We start from the raw sequence: 13,202 nt of genomic DNA, 5'->3' as shown, positions 1-13,202 counted from the left end.
GAAACTGAAGAGTAATTACATAAATTTTACATAGGAAAGCTCACTGTTCTACCTCAATACTGTCATTTTCAGTATCAAATCTAGTGCCAATAGAAAGTGTTTCAGAAATGAGGAGAAACTTTGTGCTAAAAAGCTTGGGAGATTTCTGATGAAAAATGAATAGCTCGCTCAAATCAGTTAGGATTTGTGACTTGTTTCCAAATAAAGCTAAACTTTGAAGAAAGTGTTTCTTGCCTCTGAAAATAGTCTTTTTCAGAAGCCAAACCTGGAAGATCCATATGCAATGCAATTTTTACTTTTGTAGTGTGATTTGATTGTGCTAAGAAAGTGCCAATGCAAGCAAGAATTTTGCAGTTGAATGAATTTTTTGAACATTAGGTGGTTCTTTTTCTTTAATGTTTCCAGAGAAATATTTTTCTACACTGGTATTTTGAGGACTTAAGCATTTTAATTCTTAGAGACAAAGCAAATGGCGATATCAGAATAAACCCAGCTGATATTTCAGTTAAAGAAAAATTCCTTCTTGGGTTTCTTGTTTTTTTCATTTTTTGTATTCTCCGTTATTTTCTTTTATTATATTTATCTGCTTGCTCGAGGCTGGCATTTAAAACAGGTGAAGATTTTGAAAGTTTGCAAACCATTCATATTTGTCAGGGCTGTGTGGTGAAGAATAGGTTCCCACTTAGTATTGCAGATGTATGCTGGATGTTCTGGGGAAGAGCAAAGGTTGATTAAATTCACAAAATAAGGTGATTTGTAGTTTTCTAAATATGTCACTCAACCTAAAATTAACTCAATTATTTACTAGTCACATACATGCTAATGAACTTTGACAATCTCAATCGACCTGCTGTGAAGAACTCCACTATCACTTAATAGTGTTTCCTCCATGTTTTCTCTAAAAGGGAAAGAGTGACTGTAGCAATTATCACATGTAAAGCAAAAATGCTCGAGGATTTTATTATTTTTTTTTTATACCTGCCATTCCAGAGCACTGGAAAATTAATTACATTTAATTAGTAAAGCTATAAAAGAGGTGCTTAATTTTTGTGAGAGTGTCTCCTAAAGTTTAATCCCCCAGAGGTTTTGTGTATGATGGTGATGAAAGTGGCTGCTCCTAAATCAGCATCAGTTATATTATTTAAGAAATCAAGTTATTTGTCATACAAAATGTGACAAAATTATAAAGCTTTAAGACACTCACATATGATAAATAGGTTTTGTTACTGTTTCTAAAGTTAGAATCACATTGTAAAGACATCTTTAGCTATGTGTCACCCGTAGCTATAAGAAATATATAAAGAAGTTTCTGTGTTAGCCAAAGTCTTCAACGGATTTATCTGCATTCTTGCTAAATACAGAAGTATATTATGCAAATAGCAATAAGGTTATCCTGCATTTGTACTTAAGTTACAGGTAAATCTACAGAAGGCTGCCCTGGATGATGAAGTAGTAGCTTCCTTTCCCTTTCTAAGGTTTTTAGAATCATAGAATCATAAAATGGCCTGGGTTGAAAAGGACCACAATGATCATCTGGTTTCAATCCCCCCTATTATGTGCAGGGTCACCAATCACCAGACCAGGCTGCCCAGAGCCACATCCAGCCTGGCCTTGAATGCCTCCAGGGCTGGGGCATCCACAACCTCCTTGGGCAGCCTGTTCCAGTGCATCACCACCCTCTGAGTGGAAAAACTTCCTCCTAGTATCTAACCTAAACTGGCCTCCACCCTGACACAGAACCATTAATCACAACCCTTTGGCTGCCACCAGCCAACCGAAGCTTTCCCCTCGATGATTTACAGAATCCTGGATTGCTATCAAGATTGACCCATAAAACAGACATCACTGTAGCATCGACATAGGTAGCAAAAAGCAGCTGAAGAGTTTTTGGCCTACGGTTATTTCTGTCACGAAAATGAAGCTAGATAAATATAATACATAATATCTAAAGCTTCAGGGCACTGGCAGGGTGTTTGGAGACAGCTGCATGTTCAGTCCTTTTGGATGGAATGAGTAAGTGGCTGATTAAGTGGACAAGATAGTTCTCATTGTGCCCTCAAGGACAGGTCAGCCCTTCTTCAGCTTCCCTTGAAAACTTTGGCAGAGGTGGGTTTGAAGCTGCAACAGTCTCACTGTGAGATGCAGTACTGAGTAATAACACACCAGAGCCTGTTTTACTAGATTTTTCTCAGTTACTGCCTCCCATAAAGGGGCATAAAATGTTAAAAGCAAGCAACAGCAACAAAACAAAACCCACAAAAGAAAAAAAAAGAAACTAAAACCATACAGTCTTTAAAACTGAAATTAAGTAATCACATTCAATTGAATGAATTTTTTTTCTAGTTATTCCAAATTATTACTGCATTTGTTTAGAATATATATATTTTTCATTTATTCTAATCATTTTCATGATTTTCTTACTTGATTCATTCAGTGACATCAGCTGTAGTGACCGAACATTTGTTGCCATGGTGACAAATTACAGTGTTACAAGCATCCTCGAATGAATCAGGTAAGAGAAACAGGCCAACTAAAAATGGATAAAGTTTACTTACAAAGGTAAACCAGAAATGTTGGGAAAAAGTTTGGAGGATGTTGGCTTTGAAATCTTAAAATGGTTGTACTGTAGTCACAGCTTCTGTAGAGCCAAAGATGCCAGCATGGGTGCTGTGATAGTGGAGCACAAAGGGATTTGTCTGCATCTCAGAACTTCCATCAACTGAAGAGCACTTAAAATAGGTAGTTCCAAAAGAAGTATGAGTGGATTTATGAAAACCACAATTTCTTGTTCATCCTCTACATTATAATAATAAGCATTGCAGTTCATTATGATTGAGGTCTAGCTGCTTAATGAAATGTGTTTTAAAATATTTTGAGTACTTCTGTCATATCACAGTTCTGACACCACTCTGGCAAGAGCCAGGAGCTCATCCAGTGGAGATGATGTTGAAATGGAGGTGAAATCTAATTTGTGTTCCATATACGTAGCAAAAACAGAGGTTAACATTTAGGAGACCCATCTCGATACTCTGATGTGGTGTACTGTATCATCATGGAGTTAGCTATTATTTAAGTTGTATGCTAATAATAGCAAGAAGCCCTCCATGTATACATTGACCAGAGTTAATTCCATTTATGTCATGACAGCTCTCAGTGGGAATGCTGTGCCTTGCCTTGGCTCAGATGTTATTTCCAATAAATATGGAAATAATGGCTCACAGTGCTGCAAACTGTTAGGAGATCTCATAGGAAATCTCATCAGATTATGTGATAGGTTTGAAATTAATCCATGTCCCCACTGTATTTACACAATATACAATTGTGTCTCTGATGGCTTATAAGGAAAGGTAAACACTGCCATCCTAAATCAGCAAGGGGACTTGCTGCAATACATTCTCTTGCTAGAGACTACATTTCTTTGTATTGATACAAGGCATTGACAAAATGATTATAGAACTTTCTTATGCAGCAAACATACTGTTGTCTGGTTTGCAACCTCAGTATAGAAATAATCATCAATAATCATGCAGTTATCCTTGCCTTCTAGTTCAACAGACATTAATTTTTATGTTATCCTTTTCAAAACCTGAAAGGGAAAAAATATTGAGAACTTCTTGCTCCTACTGAGAATATTTCTGTGCTACAGGTCCATTCATCCATCATTCCTGCACTGCTCTTTGGTGAATGCCTTCTTATAGTACTGCTCTATCCTCTTCATAGACTGCTGAAGCCTGCAGAACTGTGTCATGTTAGGCCAACAACTGTCTTCTTAATGTCTTTCCCTGAAGGACAGGAAGTTATTGCCTATAGAAATATGTACACTTCACTGTGCTTCTGAGTAGTGACTATCTCAAGAAACTTATAACAAACTCTCCAGCCCATGTGTTTCTGTCAGCTTGAAGGATTAACAGGTATTTGGTACAAACAATGCTTTTCAATTGTTGCACAGGTTGGTCCAAAAGTAATGCCTCCTGTTTATTTCCATAGCAACTACAACAGATACAAAGAGCACAAAAACTCTGCTTCATGGAGCAAATTCTCAGCTACAAAACAATAATTTTCAGCAGTCACCACCATAGCTATGCATTTTGGCCAGCGATGAACAAGAGCCTACATGTTGTGCATGTAAAAAGTCTGCACCAATGGATGTGACCTACTGTTTCACAGCTGCTATGATGGCATAGCTGCCAGGAAAATATTGCCCATGTAATCCATCTTTCATAAACCTGAGTGAATGGAGGTCAGAAGGTGACAATTCTGGACTGTACAGTGGCTGTGGTAGGACAGTACAGCCAAGATTGGCAATGCACTCTGCAGTCTTTAAACCAATAAAGGGCCTGCCATTACTGTGTTGCAAGAGAAAGGCCCCATGTGGAATACTGCATCAAGGCCCCCAGCACAAGAAAGATGCAGAACTCTTGCAGTGGGTCCAGAGGAAGGCCACTGAGATGATCAGAGGGCTGGAGCACCTCTCCTATGAAGAAAGGTTGAGGGAACTGGGCTTGTTTAGCTTGGAGAAGAGAAGGCTCCAGGGAGACCTCATTGTGGCCTTCCAGTACTTGAAGGGAGCATATAAATAGGAGGGGGAATGGCTGTTTACGAGGGTGGATAGTGATAGGACAAGGGGGAATGGTTTTAAACTGAGACAGGTGAGGTTTAGGTTAGATATTAGGAGGAAGTTTTTCACTCAGAGGGTGGTGACGCACTGGAACAGGTTGCCCAAGGAGGTTGTGGATGCCCCATCCCTGGAGGCATTCAAGGCCAGGCTGGATGTGGCTCTGGGCAGCCTGGTGTGGTGGTTGGCGACCCTGCACATAATAGGGGGGTTGAAACTAGATGATCTTTGAGGTCTTTTTCAACCCAGGCCATTCTATGATTCTATGATTCTTCTCTGACCTGACTCTGGAAACCCAAGCCTTCAGCTTAGTCAGCATTGCGATACATTGGTCATAGTTGATGATTTGTTCAGGGTTCCGGGAAATCCAGAAGGATCACACCTTTCTCATCTCAAAAGACAGTTACTTTACTTGCTGAGGGCTGGTCTTGAACCTTTTCTTCAGTGGGGAACTCACATGTTGTCACTGCATGGATTTCCATTTTGACTCTGGTTTGTAGTGGTGGCATCATATTTCACCACTGATGATGTTGAGGCTCAGGAAACTGTTGCCTAAAGCTTTGCATTGATTCAGTAGGTCCTAACAGACTTGTATATGGTGTTCTTTCTGTTCCTGTGTCAGCATTCATGGCACTCACCTGGTGCAAACTCTGTGATATTCCAATGTTGGAACCATTGTTTCCAATGCACTGAAGCTGAAATTCAGCTTTATGCACAGTTCTCTGGTTGTAATCTGCTGATTTGTTTTGATGAGCTGATCGAGATACTCTTCATTTTGTGGTGTGACAGCTGTGCATGGCTGACCAGAATGTGGCTTGTATTTCATCTTTGTTGCCACTGTTGAAATGCACTAGCCATGGCCTCAGAGTGGTCACATCCACTGTTTGGTCCCCATAAGCATTCAGCAAGCATTGATGATTGTAAGTGGGTGCTATTTTTTCTGCATGGAGGAATTCAGTGATACATCTTTGCTTCAGATGTACTTCCATGTCAGATGCCATTGTGTCAGACTGCCCCTCTGCTGCCATCTGTCACATGGCAACATTATGTAACAGGATATTGGTGGGAAGTTGCAAACTCTACTACCATACCATCAGCATCCACTTCTGACATCGTGGGCTGACACAGTAAAATTGGAAGCATTACTTTGGAGCATCCCTTGTACAAACTCTGGTTCAGCTTAGAGTTTCTTTTGTTTTCTCACCATTTTGATAGACTGTTCTATCAGTGTATCAACAGTTACATCTGACACTAGTGTCAAAATACAATAGATACAAGGCTCCATTTAAATAATCACATAGAAAAGAAAATGAGGGAAAACCCACATAATCATTTATTTCTTCTAATACTAATGCTTCCTGTACACCAGTTGTATTTATCAGCTTTTAAAAACTCTTGATTGCATTTTAAAATCTTATACATTCTGTGTGATGAGTACAAATGCAGCCACCTTCTTTTCTACTTCTTATTATTCATGGTAGCTGGATTTTGTATGCCATCTGTAATTATATTTTTCCCTCATATGGAGTGAGGGAGGAGAAAAAGCTATATAGCTCTCTATTCTTGTTTATCTTGCTGAGCCAAAGCAATTAGAATGGAGGTATGCACCATCCAAATAGCTAAAACACTAAATTCTGATCGATTAATCACCAAGTTGACCAAAAAGGAAGCATAAACTGTCAGTACAGCTGGTGCTGACAGTGCAAACACAAGGTAGTGAGTTTGCAGCAGGAGGATCTGAGGAATCATTATTACTGATAATGATGTATGAGTTGGAAGAAATCAGGTTGTTTCAGAATCAACATCAGGTTTGTAAGTGGCAGTCTAGGGAAAAACAATTCTTATTATGTATCAGCTGAACTGGTTTTCAACTGAATTGTTTAGGCTTTTTTAACTTCACATGCTGAGGAATTAATAATTTAAGTACATCTCTTCATGCTTTCTGAAGCATTGAAAAATACAAAGTGGAGCAGCATATGGTACTTAAAACTGTGTTTAGCATAGAGGTATTTATCTATTTGTCATGTGGAAAGAAAATTAATAATATTCTTTGTGCACCAAAACCTCTGTGTTGAGTATTCCCTGAAATTTCATTATGCAGAGGTCTAACAGAAGCTTTGCTGTTGAAAACATTTTTGTTTTCATGTACTGGAATGTGTATTTGTTCAAACAAAGAAATGCGTATCTGTTGAAAAGATAGTGGTGATAGATTACTTCAGCTTTCATGCTTACCTACTGCTTTCCATTTGGCATTAAATTCCTTGTTGAATCCAAGAGCTAAATAGATCTGGATTCAAAAAGTTGCCTTGATGCCTTTTTCAGCCAACCACTGTGACCTTATGATAAAAAGGAAATTTAGTCATCTAATGGACCATCTTTCTTTATAGTTTAAACTCTAATAGATACCCAAAGGATTGCAATTTAAACCATTTCCTTTGAACAGTATTAATTTTTAGAGGATGTACAGGACCTCCACCTTTACTGTGACAACAACAGCACTTTAGATATCAATAGTGTAACTATCTGTTGAATCTAAATAGCATGCAAATTGTACTCCCTATACTCTTCCTATCTCATTATAGGTAATGCTGCATATGCTCTGTTAATCCTTTTGAAAAATTATTGACTCCTGAATAACTTTCTTTTGCTACTATAAATTGTATCTCATGTCTATTTTTTTTTTCTGTCATTGACTTTTAAGTTCAAGGGCCCGTTTTACTTCTCATCAGAAAACAAATTTCTCTCTGTGCTTAAAATGAAGTACTTCAGGCTTGCATGTTCCATTTTAATGGAGATTTGTCAGACTCTCCTGCTTTTTCCTCACTGAATAAGTGATGCTTATGCAGTTGCAGGATGGGAGCGTACATAAGCAGAAGGGTAACAAAACAGTTTAAAAATCTGTAAGTTAACATTAGCAGTTAAAGGTATTACCATATTTGAATGTATAATTAAAAATAATTAGAAATTCTTCCTTCATTTTCCAATCTTTACCACACATTTGTTGGTAGAACAGTTATTTACAAAATGGTAACATTGGACTTCAGAAAAAAAAAATGCTGTATATCCAGCTGAGTCTTGAGATCTGCATCTTCATCTGTATTTAGCTGGTCCCTCTTGTCTGCTCACAGAAGGGTTGTAGACATCTGACTGTGAAGGAGATGAATGATCCCACAGTGCTTTAAGAGGAGGATTTTTGCCTTAGGATGAACAAATATGTGCTTGACCAAACACTTAACATCAATATGTGCCTGTTTCTATCTGATGAGTGTGAAAGGAGCCTGAGTTTGCTATGTTAGATCTGGGAAGGGACATTTTAGCTGATAAGCCCAACCCAATACGTCGAGATCCCTGCCTGCTATTTTTTCTTCTGACAAGCCAAGACTTCTGCAGAACAGTTTTGCACCACTATTTCTGTCATTGCTCTTCATTTTGTAACGCTTTCTGATGTGAGTTACAACAGAGACCCTCTTCCTTCACTCCCACTCAAAGAGTTAAGAGTTTTGCTTTTCTTTATGAGTGCATGCTGGTCTGCTAACTAAAGCGCAGATTTCAGATGTTTGGGTGGTTTTTACTGGTGCTTCATACAGCTCACCCTGTGACTTTCCACTGGATGATGAAGATACTGGCCTGTGGTCCTCATTTCCCTCTCTCCTAAAAGGAAGCATTGACAATGATTGATTAGTTTTTAATATGCTGTGTTATATGAACTGAAATATGGAACATAGGCCCTGGAATGTGTCCAGAGAAGGACAACAAAGCTTTGAAGTTTCTGGAGCACAAATCTTATGGGGACTGGCTGAAGGAGCTGGGATTGTTCAGTCTGGAGAAGAGGAGGCTCAGGAGTGACCTTATTGCTCTCTGCAACTGTCTGAAGGGAGGTTGTGGTGAGGTGGGGGCTGGCCTCTTCTCCCAGGTAACAGTGACAGGACAAGAGATGATGGCCTTAAATTGTGCCAGGGGAGGTTCAGTTTGGATATGAGGAAAAAATTATTCTCTGTGAGAGTACTAAGGTATTGGAACAAGCTGCCTGGGGAAATGGTGGAGTCACCATCTCACCGTCCCTGGAGATGTTCAAGGACTGTACTGATGTGGCCCCGAGAGACATGGTTTAGTGGGCATGGCTGTGAAGGGGCAATGGTTAGAGTAGATTATCTTAGAGGTCTTTTCCAATCTCAACGATTCTATGATCTTTGGTATGATAAAAGCCTTAACTCAATAAACAACTTATAATTATCATTAATATTTATGCTATTATGTTTCCAGTTGGGTTCTGTGCACTCCTAAAGGGATTGTTTTCAGAAATTTTACTTAAGCTCATGATTTACTTTCTTTACTTCGAGTAATGAAAGTGAAGGACATTGAGTATACTATACAACAAAGGCAGTGTTATGGTTACTCATACCTGTCAGAATTTAGTCCCTTCCTTCCCATGTGGAAAAGCTGTCTGACAAAAATGATTTTGAAAATGCTACTTCAAATTAAAAATAGCAGGAGAAAATTGTTCCAGGGCTGGTATAGCAAGTTGTTTAGCAAGAAGTTCTTCCAAATATACTTCTGGTCTTTTGAAGAAATATACATTCAAGAGTGCATTAGACTGCAGAGGGGTAGAAGTAAGAACACTCTTAATATGATTTTCCATTTTATCATGAATGCCTTCTCCTAACTCTAAGAATAGAGGCAGTTCTCTTTGGGCAAGCAAATTAAGGGCACTTTGCTGGGCATGTTTGTGCTACTCTTTAATCTTCCTTTCCATTTATTGGTGGCCTGCATAAAAAGGCATGATCCCCAGAAAGAAAAGACAGCAGGCATAAGTTAATGACACAAAAGTACTGCATCTGCATGTTCGAGGATAAGTAAAGTGAGCATCTCATCTCCTGCTGATGTTGTGCTTGACTGTCTGTGTGAATTATTTCCCAACCCTGCTGAGGCCTTTATGTGGTGATAGGTGGTAGGTAGAAATGCGGACTGTCCAAGGAAATACTCTTCCAGCTAACAGAGCCAAGCTGCTGAAATTCTTTTTTTTTTTTTCTTTTTTCCTTTTCTTTTTCTTTTTTTTTTCCCTGAAGGAAAGATATATACTTGATTTTATTGATAGTGTTTAGACTGGTAATTTGAACTGTGAGCAGAGCAGGCAGGCTGTATTTTATGGAGTCTGAGAGCATCCTCTTTCTGGAAAATCTTTCTAAAATTATCTCATGGTGAGTAGAATTTGATCCATTCTATAGATAAAAGAGGCTGCTGTTTACAAATATTTTGATGAAGCATAGACATTGCCATGTCTAGATGGTATGATAGATTTCATTATATCCTTCATATAATCCAAGTCTATAAGAAGCAAGTAAATAACCTCAATTTTCTTTTATTTTTAAACTCCTTTCCTCTCCTTTTCTTTTCTCCTTTATACTGACTGAATTTTAACAATGAGTTCTTACAGATGTCTTCTGTGACCCATCACTTGTAGCACTTCTCTGTGTGAAATTTTATTACGATGAAATCATCAGGGGAAAACAAGAAATCAATCTGGCCAAATCGTTACTACTGCATTTTGGAAAGGTAAAAACCTTTGGAGAATAGAGTTGCACTGGGCAGATGATGTGTCTCAACAGAGCTGTCTTTTCCCTGTACCAGTCCATTTCTAAGATGGCCATGAAGAAATGGAATACTCTGGCATCAGGATGTTGCCCTCCTCACGCTCCCTCTCTATCATCAGTTCAGTGTTTGCTGCTGTTAGTAGCCACCTGTTTCCCTTCCAATCCTCCTCATGCAAAGCATGGCCATTTCAGAACAGTCATTATATGTTTGGAAATGGCAAAGCAATTCTCCAAGTTCCACTGATTATGTTGAATAGCAACCCTACTGTATGCTGTTTCTGCTACTTGGAAGGCTGGTAGCTACTTGGCAAGCTAACGAAGAAGCTTCTTTCCAATAGCAGTGTTTTTCTTTTATCCCAGAGTGTGGTATTATTTTTCTAGTGGTATGATTAGAAAAGAAAATATATACAAAGCTAAAGAAATATTCCAACATATTTATAATATAATATTATGATGGGCATTAAATAAAGTCACTTGAGTGCTTGATTTCATTCAAATATGTTTTTGGCTTTTTGAAAGAAATAATTTTTACACAGAAAGTCTTGCCTGAATAGCAATTATTTGATTAAAAAAATACTGGCCCAGGTCTTGTGCTTGGCTTTCTATAAGCTTAAGCATGCAATCATTTTTTATTGCCATTGTTGAACGCAGATGGATTTATACAGAGGTTCTCCCACACAGGTTCTTTAATGATACATGTAAGGAAGAGAGTGCCAATGGACTGAAATGAAACCTAGAACCCACGGCTCCAGAAGAGTGTGGGATGGGGTCTGAAAGGGACCCTGGAGCTTTTTGGGAAGGACATTACACAGCAAGGAGACTGGAACTGGAGTATTTGTGAGGATGGAAAAATAGCAATTTTTATCTCAAGAGCCTTTTGTTTCAGTTGGATTTGGGCCCTATTCTCTCTTAACCTACTGCTGCCTATAACAGTACTTCTAAATGCAAATGGCACCCATTCCATTGGCCTGCTTTCATTTTCAGAAAGCAGTTAGCATTTCAAGGGTTTCTTAGATCCACTCTACTTAGGAAATTTTCTTCAACATAAATAAGGAGAAATAAAAATTAGATATGCAATTCATGCTAAAGTCTTTGTAGAACTTCTGCATTCTGTCCATTGTAATGTGAGGAATAGATAAGTGCCAGAGGTTGAGCCTCTGAGTCTCTGGGCAAAGCTTCATGCTGCTGGAAACATTCTTGTTTTGAAAAGTGAATAGTAGCTGATTGTTACAGCATGGTCTGTGCTGATGGAAGGAGTACAGAAAATGAGTGAAATGAAATATAGTTGAAGTTTTAAACAGCAAGAATCCTGTCTATAAAAGCTTAAGTGAAACTCCTTTTGCCAAGAATCTAACAAGCAGGAACTTGACAGATAAAAACTAGCAACAAACAGCTCCAGTTTTTCCAGTGGAGATGGAAATGTGCTCAGAGCAATGATGCAAGTCCTTGGTGATTCTGGGTGTGTCACCCACATCTTTTGCTTCCAAGTCCAGAAATACTTGGTGTGTCCTCATCGTCTGAAGAGACTTGGCAGGAGATGTCCCTGACTGTTTATTTGGAATGTAGGCCCCGGGAAATAGGAGACGTTCCATCTCAAGGTTACAAGACGAATTGAAAATAAAATTAAAAAACAAATAAAGCAGAGGTGTAATTATTTACCTGAAGGGATCTGTTCTTTCAGGTTCAAATAAAACTGTCCTTGTCTACTACTGATGGAACATTTGCAGAGTTTATGTAGGAATTAGTATATTTATCAAGAAATAAATATGTCTAAATGGTGCCTAAATGCCTTCAGCAGCTTTAGTTTTAGAGAACTGCCTCAATAGTCTGCTCCTATTAATGTGGCTGATACTTTCTGAGAAGCTCCTACCATAGCTCTCTATTATTAAGATTCTGGCATGTATTGGTACTGGGTTAGCATGTGCTAAACAGATGTTGCAAGGCTTTTGGTTTGAAAAAGAAATTTATGAAATTACTGTTTTCAGTAGATTTTTAGAAAAGAAGGTTTGTGTGAATCAGAGGAATGAATTGTTTTGAGTTTCTTCCTGGTGGTTGGAACTTAGAGATGCAGTGAGCAGACATGGAAGAATTCAATTCACCATCCGTAAAAGGGCATGTAATTCTTCTAATTACACTTTCCAAAACACCCAGATAAATCCAAAATTGAAGTTTCCTTAAAAAAAAAAAAAAGAGTAATGAATGTGTATTTCATAAAAAGTGAAGTAAAAATGTAATGGACTATGCATGCCTTTAGTCAATGGACTACCCCAGAAACATGAAAAAACATAAAAGAAAAAATATCACTGAGTACTATAACATGTATAGGAATTTCACACCATGGGTCTACGTGCAGTCAATAAACTTAAGCAATTCAGCTTCAGATGTTTGGGGTTTTATTGAGTCCATTCACTTTCTAGATCTTTTGTGTTAGTGTAAAATTTCTGTTATGCACCATGCATGAGCCCAGGAGGTTCAGCATCACTAGAGAAGATGTCAAAGGCAGATTTCAGTAGAGGATGCTCACCGTTCATCCGCTTTGAACATCAGGTGAAAAACCACTTGTTGGTCATCATTAGATTTCCTGTGTTCAGAATATTAGACAAAGTTAAAACATGAAAAAGTTTTTCATCCAGATGCTGTGACTCAGTGGAAATGTGTGTGTTTATTTCAGGATATGATTTGACCTAAATTTGCATCTTGGTCAGACTTGTGTGCTGAGTTCTTTTTCTTATCTTGTTATCTCTGTACTGTGGTCTGAAAAAAGATTTCTGATGGATCAGCATTTGTGATCTGTATTTAAGTACTCCATATTTCTTTGCTGGCCTTTTTTGTTGGTATGTGACTATAAGCTGGTTCCCCAGTCAAGATTGGTGTCTGAGGAACTTGAGATTGTTTCTGGAAGAATTTTTTATCAAAAGGGAGAAGAACAAGTATTTTAGGCCAGGGTGTGGGGGTTGGGCTCTATCTTTGTAGACAGAGTGAAGCAGGGAATGGTT

General features: G+C 38.4%; 1 protein-coding gene across 11 annotated transcripts in view; it reads left to right on the top strand.

The window, feature by feature from the left end:
- ENOX1 (ecto-NOX disulfide-thiol exchanger 1) overlaps nt 1-13,202 on the top strand; it is a 366,745-nt gene that overhangs the window by 75,420 nt on the left and 278,123 nt on the right. The window contains exon 1 of one of the 11 annotated variants that reach the window (XM_048925880.1): nt 2,492-2,512. The exons of the other annotated variants lie outside the window; for them this stretch is intronic. The gene's annotated coding sequence lies outside the window, so the exon portion shown is untranslated. Of the gene's footprint in view, nt 1-2,491; nt 2,513-13,202 lie in introns of those variants that run through there. 11 annotated transcript variants of the gene reach the window in all.

Source organism: Lagopus muta, chromosome 1 (assembly GCF_023343835.1).
Source record: "Lagopus muta isolate bLagMut1 chromosome 1, bLagMut1 primary, whole genome shotgun sequence".
Taxonomy (NCBI): domain Eukaryota; kingdom Metazoa; phylum Chordata; class Aves; order Galliformes; family Phasianidae; genus Lagopus; species Lagopus muta.
Note: the sequence above shows the minus strand (reverse complement) of the source record. Positions and strands in the feature narration are given on the sequence as shown.